At 35.9% G+C, this 12,000-nt stretch overlaps 1 pseudogene; it reads right to left on the bottom strand.

The window, feature by feature from the left end:
• The window catches only part of LOC110217972 (glyceraldehyde-3-phosphate dehydrogenase pseudogene), a 40,448-nt pseudogene extending 28,448 nt beyond the window's left edge, over nt 1–12,000 (bottom strand).

Here is a 12,000-nt window from a genome sequence, read left to right as displayed (position 1 = left end):
TACCAAATAGTTTTGATGGTTGCTGTTTTATAATATAGTTTTAGATCTGGTAGAGCTAGGACATCTTCATTTGCATTTTGCAGTATTTCCCTTGCTGTTCTTGACCTTTTGTTCTTCCAGATGAATTTTGTTATTAATATTTCTAGCTATAAACAATAATTTTGGTAGTTTGATTGGCATGACACTGAATAAATAAATTAATTTAGGTAGAACTGCAACTATTGATGAGCAACTGATATTTTTTTGAATTATTTAGATCTGACTTTATTTGTGTGAAAAGTTTTTTTATAACTGTGTTCATATAGTTCCTGGGATTGTCTTGGCAGGTAGATTCCCAAATATTTTATAATGTCTACAGCTATTTTTAAATGGAATTTCTCTTTCTGTCTCTTGCTGCTGGGATTTGTTAATAATATATAAATGTTTTGTATAAGTTTATTGGTTTATATTGGTTTATTTTACATCCTTCAACTTTGCTAAAGTTGTTAATTATTTTTAGTAGATTTTTAGTTGATTCTCTAGGATTCCCAGGTATAGGGAATATCATCTGAAAAGAGTGAGAGCTTTGTTTCCTCTTTGCCTATTCTAATTCCTTCAAAAATAATTTTTCCCCTACAGTTACTAATTGTATTTCCTCCATTCTATTCCTTCCCACCCACCCATTTATTCTATTCTCTCTTTCCTTTCACCCTGTCCCTCCTCAAAACTGTTTTGATTATGACAATCTCCTCCCCCAATCTGCCTTCCCTTCTATCACCCCTTCCTCTTATCCACTTCCTCTCTTACTTTCCTGTAGGGTAAAGTAGATTTCTATACCTAATTGAGTGTGTATGTTATTCCCTCTTTCAGTCAATTCTGTTGTGAGTAAGGTTCAGTCACTCTCCTTCACTTCCCTCCTCTTCCCCTCCATTGTAAAAGCTTTTTTTTGTCTCTTTTAGGCAAGACAATTTATCCCATTCTACTTCTCCACTTCCTCTTTTCCCAGTACATTCTCCTCTCACCCCTCAATTTTATTTTTTAGGTATCATTCCTCCATATTCAACTCACACCTGTGCCCTCTATCTATCTATATACTTTTTAAAACTACCCTAATAATGAGAAAGGTCTTATGAGCTACAAATATCATCTTCTCATGTAGGAATGTAAAGAGTTTAACTTTATTAGGTCCCTTATGGTTTCTCTTTCCTGTTTACCTTTTTATTCTTCTTTTGAGTCTTGTATTTAAAAGTAAAATTTTCTATTTAGCTTTGGTCTTTTCATCAAGAATGCTTAAAAGTCTTCTATCTCATCGAATAGCCATTTTTTTTTCTCCTGAAGGATTATATTTAGTTTTTGCTGGGGAGGGGATTCTTGTTTTTAACTTTAGCTCCTGTGCCCTGAAGAATGTAATATTCCATGGCCTTCTATCCTTTAATGTAGAAGCTGCTGAATCTTGTGTTATCCTGACTGTGGCTTTACAATACTTGAATTATTTCTTTCTGACTGCTTGCAATTTTTTTCTCCTTGACCTGACAATTCTGGAATTTGGCTACAAGGTTAAAAATTTAAATGATAAATAAATGACTAACAGTCAATCATAGGCTAGCAACAGGGGTCAGGATTGTGATTTCAAGGATAAAGGAATTTCCCAAATGAGGAAACACCCATGGTAAATGTAAGTAGGCATTCCCTTTTTCCTGCAATTCAATCTTAGAGAGTTGTCCAGAGCACTGAAAGGATAAATTGTATCTCCAGTGTCACAAAGATATGTGTAAGCTAGTTCTCTATACATTATTCACATTGCCTCTTCATTCTATTTTATTGTCTTTCAAGTCATCATTACTACTTTAGACTAAAGACATAAGATCAGAGGAGTTTTAGAGCTAAACAGGGACTGCAGGGCTTTTTAGGCTGATTTTGCTCATTTGTAAATAGAGAAATTGAATTTCAGAGAAGGGAAGCAATGACCCCTATGTCATCCTGAGACCCAGGCTCTTTGACTGTAAATAATGTTCTCGCTAGTAACTTAGTATAGCTATCATATAATTGATACAGGTTAAGAAGTTTGTATGAAAACATATCTCTTGACAAACTCCTGCAGCTTAATGGAAACAATCCCTTCTTTCCCATCTTTCTCAAAATCCTTGCTTTGTTTGGCCATTAAGATTTGGATTAAAGCAAATACTTACATTTAAGAAAAAAAACAGCCCGACTTGCTCAGATCAGAAAAACAATAGGAAAAGAGAAATGAGTGAAAAGCAACTTGGTATAGCCTATGTTCTTGAACTATATTCACAGTTCCTATTTCCACTTACAGTTTGGGTCCTCAAATAATGGCTGCTACATTCCCTCAGAACTCTATTGTTATCCCTGAGGGATTAGGTTTTTCTAATGTTATGGTTCATGAGTCTTCAGTGGTTTCTTTTCCCCTTGATACCAGTTAGTCAGCCTACTTAGCATTTATGAACTTTTATCTCACAAACTTTCATTTAAAGAACAGCAAAGATTTTTTCCCCTGACTTCCAGGAACCAAGATGATGGAGCAAGCAGTAAGTTGCTCTTAGTCTCCCTTATTGACATTTAAAAACTCAGAAAATATTGCCCCAGCAATAACCCTGGAACAGCTGAGCAAGCAGAAAGATGGAGTGCAGCAATCATTTGACCCAGGAAGCTTGAGGGATTAATGGAAAGGTCCCTCTCACTCTGGTGGAAGGAGAGAAATACAGGATGGGAGGTATCCCAGCAAGCCATCAGCAACCCCACTTCAGCAAACCAGTGGGAGATCCTGAGCCTTAGGGTGGTGGAGCAGGCAAGTGCCAATATCAGGAGCACCCTAGGGCCTTGGCACAGGCAGAGGAAATGGTAAACTCCAGCAGCCAAACCTCCCTGTGCTTCAGCACAAGACCAGGAGGCATAAATCCATGTGGGCAGGAATCCTCTAGCTGCTAAACTTTTTGGTGCTTCAGTGCAGTCCAAGTGGGAGGCATTCTCCAGCAGCCAAACCTGACCCTCTACCCAGAGAAGTTCAGTATTGCTGACCTTAGCTCAGCACCAGTCAAATTATCAGATTCCTACTGATTTCAGTTGCCAGCACCTGAGACCAAAGCACACAAAGCCAGTAATCAGGTTCCCTGGCCTCCAACACAAGAAGCTTGGGTCAGTGCCCGTTATGCTCCAACAGGAGAGCTCAACTTCAAAAGCCAGGAAATAGGCAAATATCATGAGCAAAAAACAGAAATAGACAATGGCCATAGATCCTTTCTATGGGGACAGGGAAAATCAAAACACAAATTCAGAAGAGGACAACAATGTCAATACATCCACACCTGAAACCTCAAAGTGGAATATGAATTGATCTCAATCCCAAAAAGCCTTCTTGGAAGAGCTCAAGAAGATTTAGAAGTCAAATAAGAAAGGCAGAAGAAAAATTGAGAAAAAGAAATGAGAGGCATGCAAGAGAGAGTCAACAGCTAGGAAAAGGAAAGACAAAAGTTAATTTTAGAAAACAACTCCTTAAAAAAACAACTGTACAAACAGAAAAAAAGTGCATTGAAGAAAACAACTCTTTAAAAAGTAGAGCCAAGATGGCGGAGTGAAAGCAGTGACTTGCTTGAGCTGTCCTCCAAACCCCTCCAAATACTCAAAAAAATGGCTCTAAACAAATTCTGAAGCAGCAGAACCCACAAAAAGACAGAGAGAAACAAATTTCCAGCCCAAGACAACCTGGATGATTGATCAGAAAGGTGTATCACGCTGGGCTGGGAGCACAGTGCAGCATGGGCGCAGGCCGCAGCAAACCTGGAACAGGCCTCAGAGGACTGAATCATGGGCAGCTATGGAGGTTTCCAGACTCCTCAATCCACGAATGCCAAAGACAACTTAGATGGTCAGTGGGAAAAGTCTGTTTCTGTCGGTGGTCAGAGAGGAAGGCGGGGTTTCAGCTCCATTCCCCAAGAGCTTGGCCCTGGGCAGGGCAGCTGCTTCCCGAGCTTCCCACCCACAGACTGAGGGGGAATCCAGTGGCTGATCAGAGAGGGACTGCAGGGATCTCTTTGCCAGTGCTGAGGCAGGAATCTCTTGCTTTGCCACTGTGTGGATCTGGCTCACAGTTCTGGGCAGAGGTGCTAGGGTGAGGAGGAACGCTGGCATGGTGGAGCCTGTAGTGGCTGTGGAGAGCCCCTCCTCACAGTTACAGGACAGAAAGGAATACTTGTGGTCACAGGCCAGGAAAGGAGTAAACACCTCGCCCCTTATCATACCACCTTGCAAGAATTGAAAATTTACAGGTCCCTACAAATATCTCTGAAAACAGCTACACAAACCCCTGAAGCTTGGAACAGTACACTCTCCACATTGGAAACAGACTCTTACCTTAACAAAGAGTTTAAAACTCAAGTAATTGGCTGGATCATGAGCAAGCAGCACAAAAAGAGTCAGACTATATTATCTTACTTTGGTGAAAAAGAAGATCAAATATACAACCAGAAGAAGACAACAAAGTCAAAGCTCCTACATCCAAAGCCTCCAAGAAAATATGAATCAGTCCCAGGCCTTGGAAGAGCTCAAAAGGGATTTTGAGAAGCAAGTAAGGGAAGTAGAGGAAAAACTGGGAAGAGAAATGAGAGTGATGCAAGAAAATCATGAAAAACAAGTCAACAGCTTGCTAAAGGAGACCCAAAAAAATACTGAAGAAAATAACACCTTAAAAAACAGCCTAACCCAAATGGCAAAAGAGGTCCAAAAAGCCAATGAGGAGAAAAATGCCCTAAAAAGAAAATTGGCCAAATGGAAAAGGAAGTCCAAAAGATTACTGAAGAAAATACTTCCTTAAAAATTAGAATAGAGCAATTGGAAGCTAGTGACTTTATGAGAAATCAAGACACTGTAAAACAAATCCAAAAGAATGAAAAATTAGAAAACAATGTGAAATATCTCATTGGAAAAACAACTGACCTGGAAAATAGATCCAGGAGAGAGAATTTAAAAATTATTGGACTATCTGAAAGCCATGATCAAAAAAAGAGCCTAGACATCATCTTTCAAGAAATTATCAAGGAAAACTGCCCTGATATTTAGAACCAGAGGGCAAAATAGAAATGGAAAGAATCCACAGATCTCCTCCTGAAAGAGATCCCCAAAGGAAAACTCCTAGGAATATTATAGCCAAATTCCAGAGTTCCCAGGTCAAGAAGAAAATATTACAAGCTGCCAGAAGGAAACAATTCAAGTACTGTGGAAACACAATCAGGATAACACAAGATTTAGCAGCTTCTACATTAAAGGACCACAGGGCATGGAATATAATATTCCAGAGGGCAAAGGAGATAGGATTACAACCAAGAATCACCTACCCAGCAAAACTGAGTATAATCCTTCAGGGGAAAAAATGGATTCAGTGAAATAGAGGACTTTCAAGCATTCCTGATGAAAAGACCAGAGCTAATAGAAAATTTGACTTTCAAATACAGGACTCAGTGGAACATGAAGAGGTAAACAGGAAAGAGAAATCATAAGAGACTTATTAAGATTGAACTGTTTACATTCCTGCATGGAAAGATGATATTTGTAACTCATGAGACCTTTGTCAGTATTAGGGTAGTTGAAGGAAAAAAAATTGTATCTATGTATATATAGATAGATAGATAGATAGATAGATAGATAGATAGATAGATAGATTGATTGATAGAGGGCACAGGGTGAGTTGATGATTAAGGGGTCATATCTGGAGAATAAAATTAATGGATGAGATAGTATGATACTTGGAGTCGAAAGGGAGAGGTAGAATGGAGTAAATTATCTCACAAAAAAAAAGGAAAAGAAAAGTCTCTCACAGCGGAGGGGAAACAGGGGGAAGGTGAGAGGGAATGAGTGAATTTTATTCTCATAGGATTTGGCTTAAGGAGGGAATAACATACACATTCAATTGGGTGTAGAAATGTGCCTTACCCTACAGGAAAATAGGGGGAGAAGGGGACAAGAGAGCAGGGGGGTGATAGAGAGGAGGGCAGATTGGGAAAGGGGTAATCAGAAGTACATACTTCTGAGGAGGGACAGAGTCAAAAGAAAGAATAGAATAGATGGGAGGGCAGGATAGGATTAAGGGAAACAGTTTTTCACAACATGTCTACTAAGGAAGTGTTTTGCATAACTGCACATGTACAACCTAAAAAAGAAATAGAATGGGATCAATGGAGTAGGTCAGGTTCTCAAGACACCATAATCAATGATTATAGTAATCTACTGTTTGATGAAATGAAAGACTCCAGCTTCTGAGATAAGAACTCTCTATTTAGCAAAAACTGCAGGAAAACTGAAAAATAGTATGGCTGAAAGTAGGCATAGACCACCATCTTACACTATATACCAAGATAAAGTTAAAATGGGTACACTATTTAGATATAAAGTCTGATACTACAAGCAAACTAGGAGAGCAAAGAATGGTTTACCTGTCAGATTTAGGAGAACAGAAGAATTTATGACCAAACAAGCAATTGAGAACATTATGAAATGCAAAATGGATAATTTCGATTACATTAAATTGAAACGTTTTGCACAAACTATGACAGTGCAAGCCAGATTAGAAAGGAAACAGAAAGGGGGGAAAGAAGTTTTACAACTAGTGTCTAAAAAGGCCTCATATTTAAAATGTATAGAGAACTGAGTCAAATTTGTAAGAATACAAGTAATTCCCAAACTGATAAATGGTCAAAGAATATGAACAGGTAGTTCTCAGATGAAGAAATTAAAGCTGTCTATAATCATATGGAAAAATGTTCTAAATCACTATTGATTAGAGAAATGCAAATCACAACTCTGAGGTACCACATCACACCTATCAAATGGGCTAATATGTCAAAACAGGAAAATGATAAATGCTGGAGAAGATGTGGGGAAATTGAAACACTAATGCCTTGTTCGTGGAGTTGTGAACTTATTCAACCATTTTGGAGAACAATTTTGAGCTATGCCTAAAGGGATATAAAACCAGCAATACCACTTCTAGGTCTGTATCACAAGGAGATCATAAAAATAGGAAAAGGACCTACTTGTACAAAAGTATTTATGGAAGCTCTTTTTGTGGTGGCCAAGAATTGGAAATTGAGGGGATACTCATCAATTGGGTAATGACTGAACATATAATGGAATACCATCGTGCTATAAAAAATGATGAGCAGCCAGACTTCAGAAAAACATGGAAAGGCTTATATGAACTGATGCTGAGTAAAGTGAGCAGAACCAGGAGAACTTTGTACACAGTAACAGCCACAATGTGCATGATTAACTTTGATAGACAGTAGCTTTTCTCAGCAATGCAAGAATCTAAGACAACTTCAAAAGACTCATGATGGAAAATGCCATCCACATTCAGTGAAAGAACTATAGAGTCTGACTGCAGATGGAAGTATACTATTTGCTCTCTTTATTTATCTTGTTTTGTTTCTTCTTTCTTATGGTTCCTCCCATGGGTTCTAATTCTTCTCTAAAACATGACATTAGTCCTAGTCATTTCTGTAGTCCTAGTTTGGCCCTCCTCTGTAAAAATCACCCTTTATGTGTAATATTAACTTTTTCTGCCTTAACACTGAATTCCTGCAATAAAATTGGATGAAATTTATAAACAATTCAAGGCAGTGACTTAAACTCCATAAGTATTGTTGGTTTTTAAGTGGTTTACCTTTATTTAAGTTGCTGCCCTATGTTAAATATGTGGAGCAAACATATCTTTAAGTAAACTGCAGTTTTTACTTTTATATATTCTGATTTTATTTTTATTACTTTTCATAAAACCTTCTCATAGGGAGAAATCACTCATTGATTTTAAGAATAAGCCTTAGGGAAAGGGAAAGCACATAACTTAATTTGTGCTTTTAACTGTTCAATTTCCCTGAAAGAAAACCCTTGTTAAAAAATACTTGTTAAAAAATATGTTTAATAATAAATAGGTAGAGCCTATATCAGATTGCATGCCATCTTGGGGAATGGGGAAGTGCGGGAGGGGGAGCAAATTTAAAACTCAAAATCTTATGCAAGTGAATATTGAGAATTAAAATTAATTAATTGACTTTTTTTAAAAAAAAGAACAGCAGAAAGCTGAGTGAGGGAAGATTGAGAAACCCCCAGCTCTTTCCAGAAGTAAGGCCTGGCAATGCTGACCAAATGTGATCCCCAAGCGTGACTATGAGCAAGAAAGGTCAAGCCCAAGCCTGGTGAGTATCCTACCACAGGGAGCAAGAATATTTTCAGGACAGTATGCCCGGGCCTTAGGGGAGGAAGAGAGGAATTCTTGAGGTTGAACTACTGGACAGAATTCAGAACAAAAAAGCAAAAACAAAAATAAAAACAGTAAGTAGGACCTGAAGCCTAGGGTAATATAACCCAGGATTAAAACTTTTTAATAATAATATTAAGCTGCTTAAAATAAAATAATTCAAGCTAAAAATAAAAATGAGTAAGCAAAGGGAAAAAAAAGACCCAACCATTGATAGCTACTTTGGTGTAAAAAAAGATCTGGTCTCATATTCAGAGGAAGATAGAGAGGTTAAAAAAAAAAGTCACTCCTGCCCTAAAGAGTAACATCAAGTAGTCATGAAACCAAAAAGAAATCTTTGAAGAATTTAAAAAGAAATTCAAATATCACATAAGACAGTGAGGAGAAAATATAAAAGTGATTCAAAAAATTCTAAAAAAAAAAAGTTAACAATTAGAAAAAGAAATGCAAAATCTTTTTTTCATTATATTTGAATTTATTTTAAACTTAATTAGAAAGAAAGGAAATTACCATATACGTAGCAGAACATAAAAGATGATTCAATATAAAGCAATAAATGCCCATTTCAAGAAAACCTATATAATAAAGAATACACATTATTTTCCAAGCTGTCTATCTTTGCTTCTATGTTTTCTTTTGCTGTCTCCTGTGCACTTTTTATTTTATTTTCCCACCTCCCCAAAGGCTACAATTAAGTGTGGATATGTCTATCTATATCTATATCTATATCCTTTCTGTATCTGCATCAATATCTATGTATACATATATGCATATGCATGCATGTGCATATACATTGCACATAAACATATGTACTTATATACATAAAAATATATGTGTGTATACATATACAAGCATATATACATAGACAGATATCCACAAACATGCGTATATATGTACATATATGCTCAAACATGTATTTGTTAGACTGTATTATGCTTATTTCCACTTGTCATCTGTTTCTCTGTAGGTGGTTAACATTTTCCTTCATAAGTCTTTCCATATTTTTTCTGAATCCACAACTAATCATTTCCTACACATTGTATAAAAGGTGTTTTATGTATATGTTGGTATGATTACTGTGTCTAGTTTGTCAGACATAGTCTCACATTTTTTTTAATATTATCTAGTTATTTTATATGGTATAAAACTATTGATTAATATTGTTGACAAATAGCATGGTTTGATTGAACATGATTTTAGTTTTAACTTTGAGATCATGATTACTATCCTTGTTTTTTTTACATAAAAAAATATACTCCTGAGCTTTATTTTATGTTTGTGTGTATCTCTCATTTTTTATAGAATTTCCTAAAAACAACATATGGTTGAATTCAATTTTTAATCTATTAGTTTTCATCTTAGGGGTAAATTCATCCCATTTGCATTCTAAACTATAATTACTTATATATTTTCCTCTTCCTTATTTTCCTTACTATCCTTCTCACCCTATTCCTGTCCTTCTCACTCTACCTTTTTACTTCTACCCTTTACTTTGCTCTTCTATTTCTTAACCTATCCTACCTCTAAGACTCCCTCTCTTCTTCTCTCCTTCTACCCTAACTCCTTATCCTCTTATTCATTTCTTAATTGAGATTTTATAACCTTCTAAATAGATATGTTGTTCCCTCTTAATCCCATTCCCATTAAACTATACACCTTTCAATACCCCCTTATCTTACTCCTTATTCCTCCTTTATTCTCTCCCCCATCTTTATCCCTTTGCCCTCTTATTTCTGAATTTAAAAGACTGTTATACCCTTCTGGAAATATATGTATTGTTCCCTCTTTACCTTGTTCCTGATGAGATTAGGGTTCCAGAACTGTGCACCCTCCTCCAACATCTAATTCCTCTGTATTAGTTCTTCCACTCACACCTCATTTGTATGAGATAATTACTTTTTACCTTTTCCTACATCATTTTGCTTTTTAGAATAACATCGTGCTCAGCATTATTCCACTGTGTTTCAAACTATCCAATTACTAATGACAATTTTAGACATATGGCTTACATTTCCACATATAAAAATAAATAATTTGTCCTTTTTGAGTCCCTTGTAACTAGTCTTTGATATTTAATTCATATTTCTCCTCGATCATGTATGTCAAATTTTCTATTTAATTCTGGTCTTTTTGCAATGAAATCCTGAAAGTCTATCAATTCAATGAATGTCCTTTCTTTTTGTTCATTCAGGATTATACTTAGATTTGCTGGGTACTATATTTTCTGCCATAATCCCTGTTCTTTTGCTCTTGAATATATAGTGTTCTATGACCTGCAGTATTTTAGACTTTTAGGCTTTTAGAAAAGCCACTGCTTTTCTTTTGGTGGGTCCAGGTATTTATATAGAAATACTGTTGTTGAAAATCCCTATGCTAGGGACAGCTAGGTGGCACACAGTGGATAGAGCACCAGCCCTGGAGTCAGGAGGACCTGAGTTCAAATCTGACCTCAGACGCATAAGACTCACTAGCTGAGTAAGTTGCTTAACCCCAATTGTATCATATAAAAAAAAGAAAGAAAATCCTACATCAATTCAGATCAGATATTCTTCTGTGATTTAAAATATTTGAGTTGAATATTATGTAGTAGAATAACTTTATGAAACTGAACAATATATATTTATAAAATCAAGTAGATTTAGTCTTTCATTTGGCCATATTTTTCATTTTGCTTATATACAAAAAACAGTATCTCTTGTAGTATTTGCAGATACTGCCACTTGACTAACAAGGTTAATAAAATTTTAATCTTTAGCAATGTTCTAAATTTTTTAGGAATTGTTTTAGTCCTATTATTTGTGTAAATCTTCTGGCTTTTATGCTTCCTCAGTGCCTTATTTAATTATCTGATCATTAATGTATTTATTCAGTCTGTGGTACTAACAGTTATATAGATACTGTCTCCAAAGTTGATGAAGGATTCTAAGTTTTTAAATATACAATGAATACAAATATTATAATTTATTCAACATTTTTATATATGCTGTCTCTGCTTCAAAATCATTAATGCTTCATACATTTCCATCATTATCAATAATAGTACAAATAATCAAACAGCAAAAAGATGAAAGTCACTTTTAACATTTACTTATAAAAACAGCAAATATGAAATTCAAACTCCAGTCCTTTGACTTCAAATCTAGCACTTTTTCTTCTAGACTGCACTTTCATAATTCTAAACTCTATATTCTATGTTATTCTATTTTAAACTATCTAAATTCTATAAAAAGTTTATATATATGCATATATGTGTGTGTATATATATATGTATATATATGATATACTAGCTAATCATTTACACTGATATTATATATACCTAAACATATATTCAATGAGGTAATATTCATTTTTAAGGAGCCTACTAAGCTTAAATCTTTCTTCTCCCTTTTCTTAATGTCTGCAAGTTTTTTGGTGTTTTTCAGGTGGTGTTATTCAGGCATACAAGTGGTCAGTGTTCTCTTGAGCACTCTGGTATTTGCCTAGGAAGGGTGCCTTCTTCCTTGAAGCCAATCAGGCTAAGATTCCTTTCTACCTTGTAACTGCAACTTGGAACTGTGTGTTAAATGGAATTGGCCAACAGTGCCTACTCTTGCACACAGAGTCAGTTCAGGTGGCTTGTAATCTCTTTCTGAAAAGTTGTCCATTCTCCTTCTCATCTCTGACCTGAAAGCTACTGAAGCTGCTGCTGCTGTCACCACAGCCTTCAAGGTATACTGGTGACATTTCCACTGTGTGCATTCCATGATGGCCAT

The sequence above is a fragment of the Phascolarctos cinereus genome, unplaced genomic scaffold (genome assembly GCF_003287225.1).
Source record: "Phascolarctos cinereus isolate Bilbo 61053 unplaced genomic scaffold, phaCin_HiC Scaffold_4;HRSCAF=312, whole genome shotgun sequence".
Taxonomy (NCBI): domain Eukaryota; kingdom Metazoa; phylum Chordata; class Mammalia; order Diprotodontia; family Phascolarctidae; genus Phascolarctos; species Phascolarctos cinereus.
Note: the sequence above shows the minus strand (reverse complement) of the source record. Positions and strands in the feature narration are given on the sequence as shown.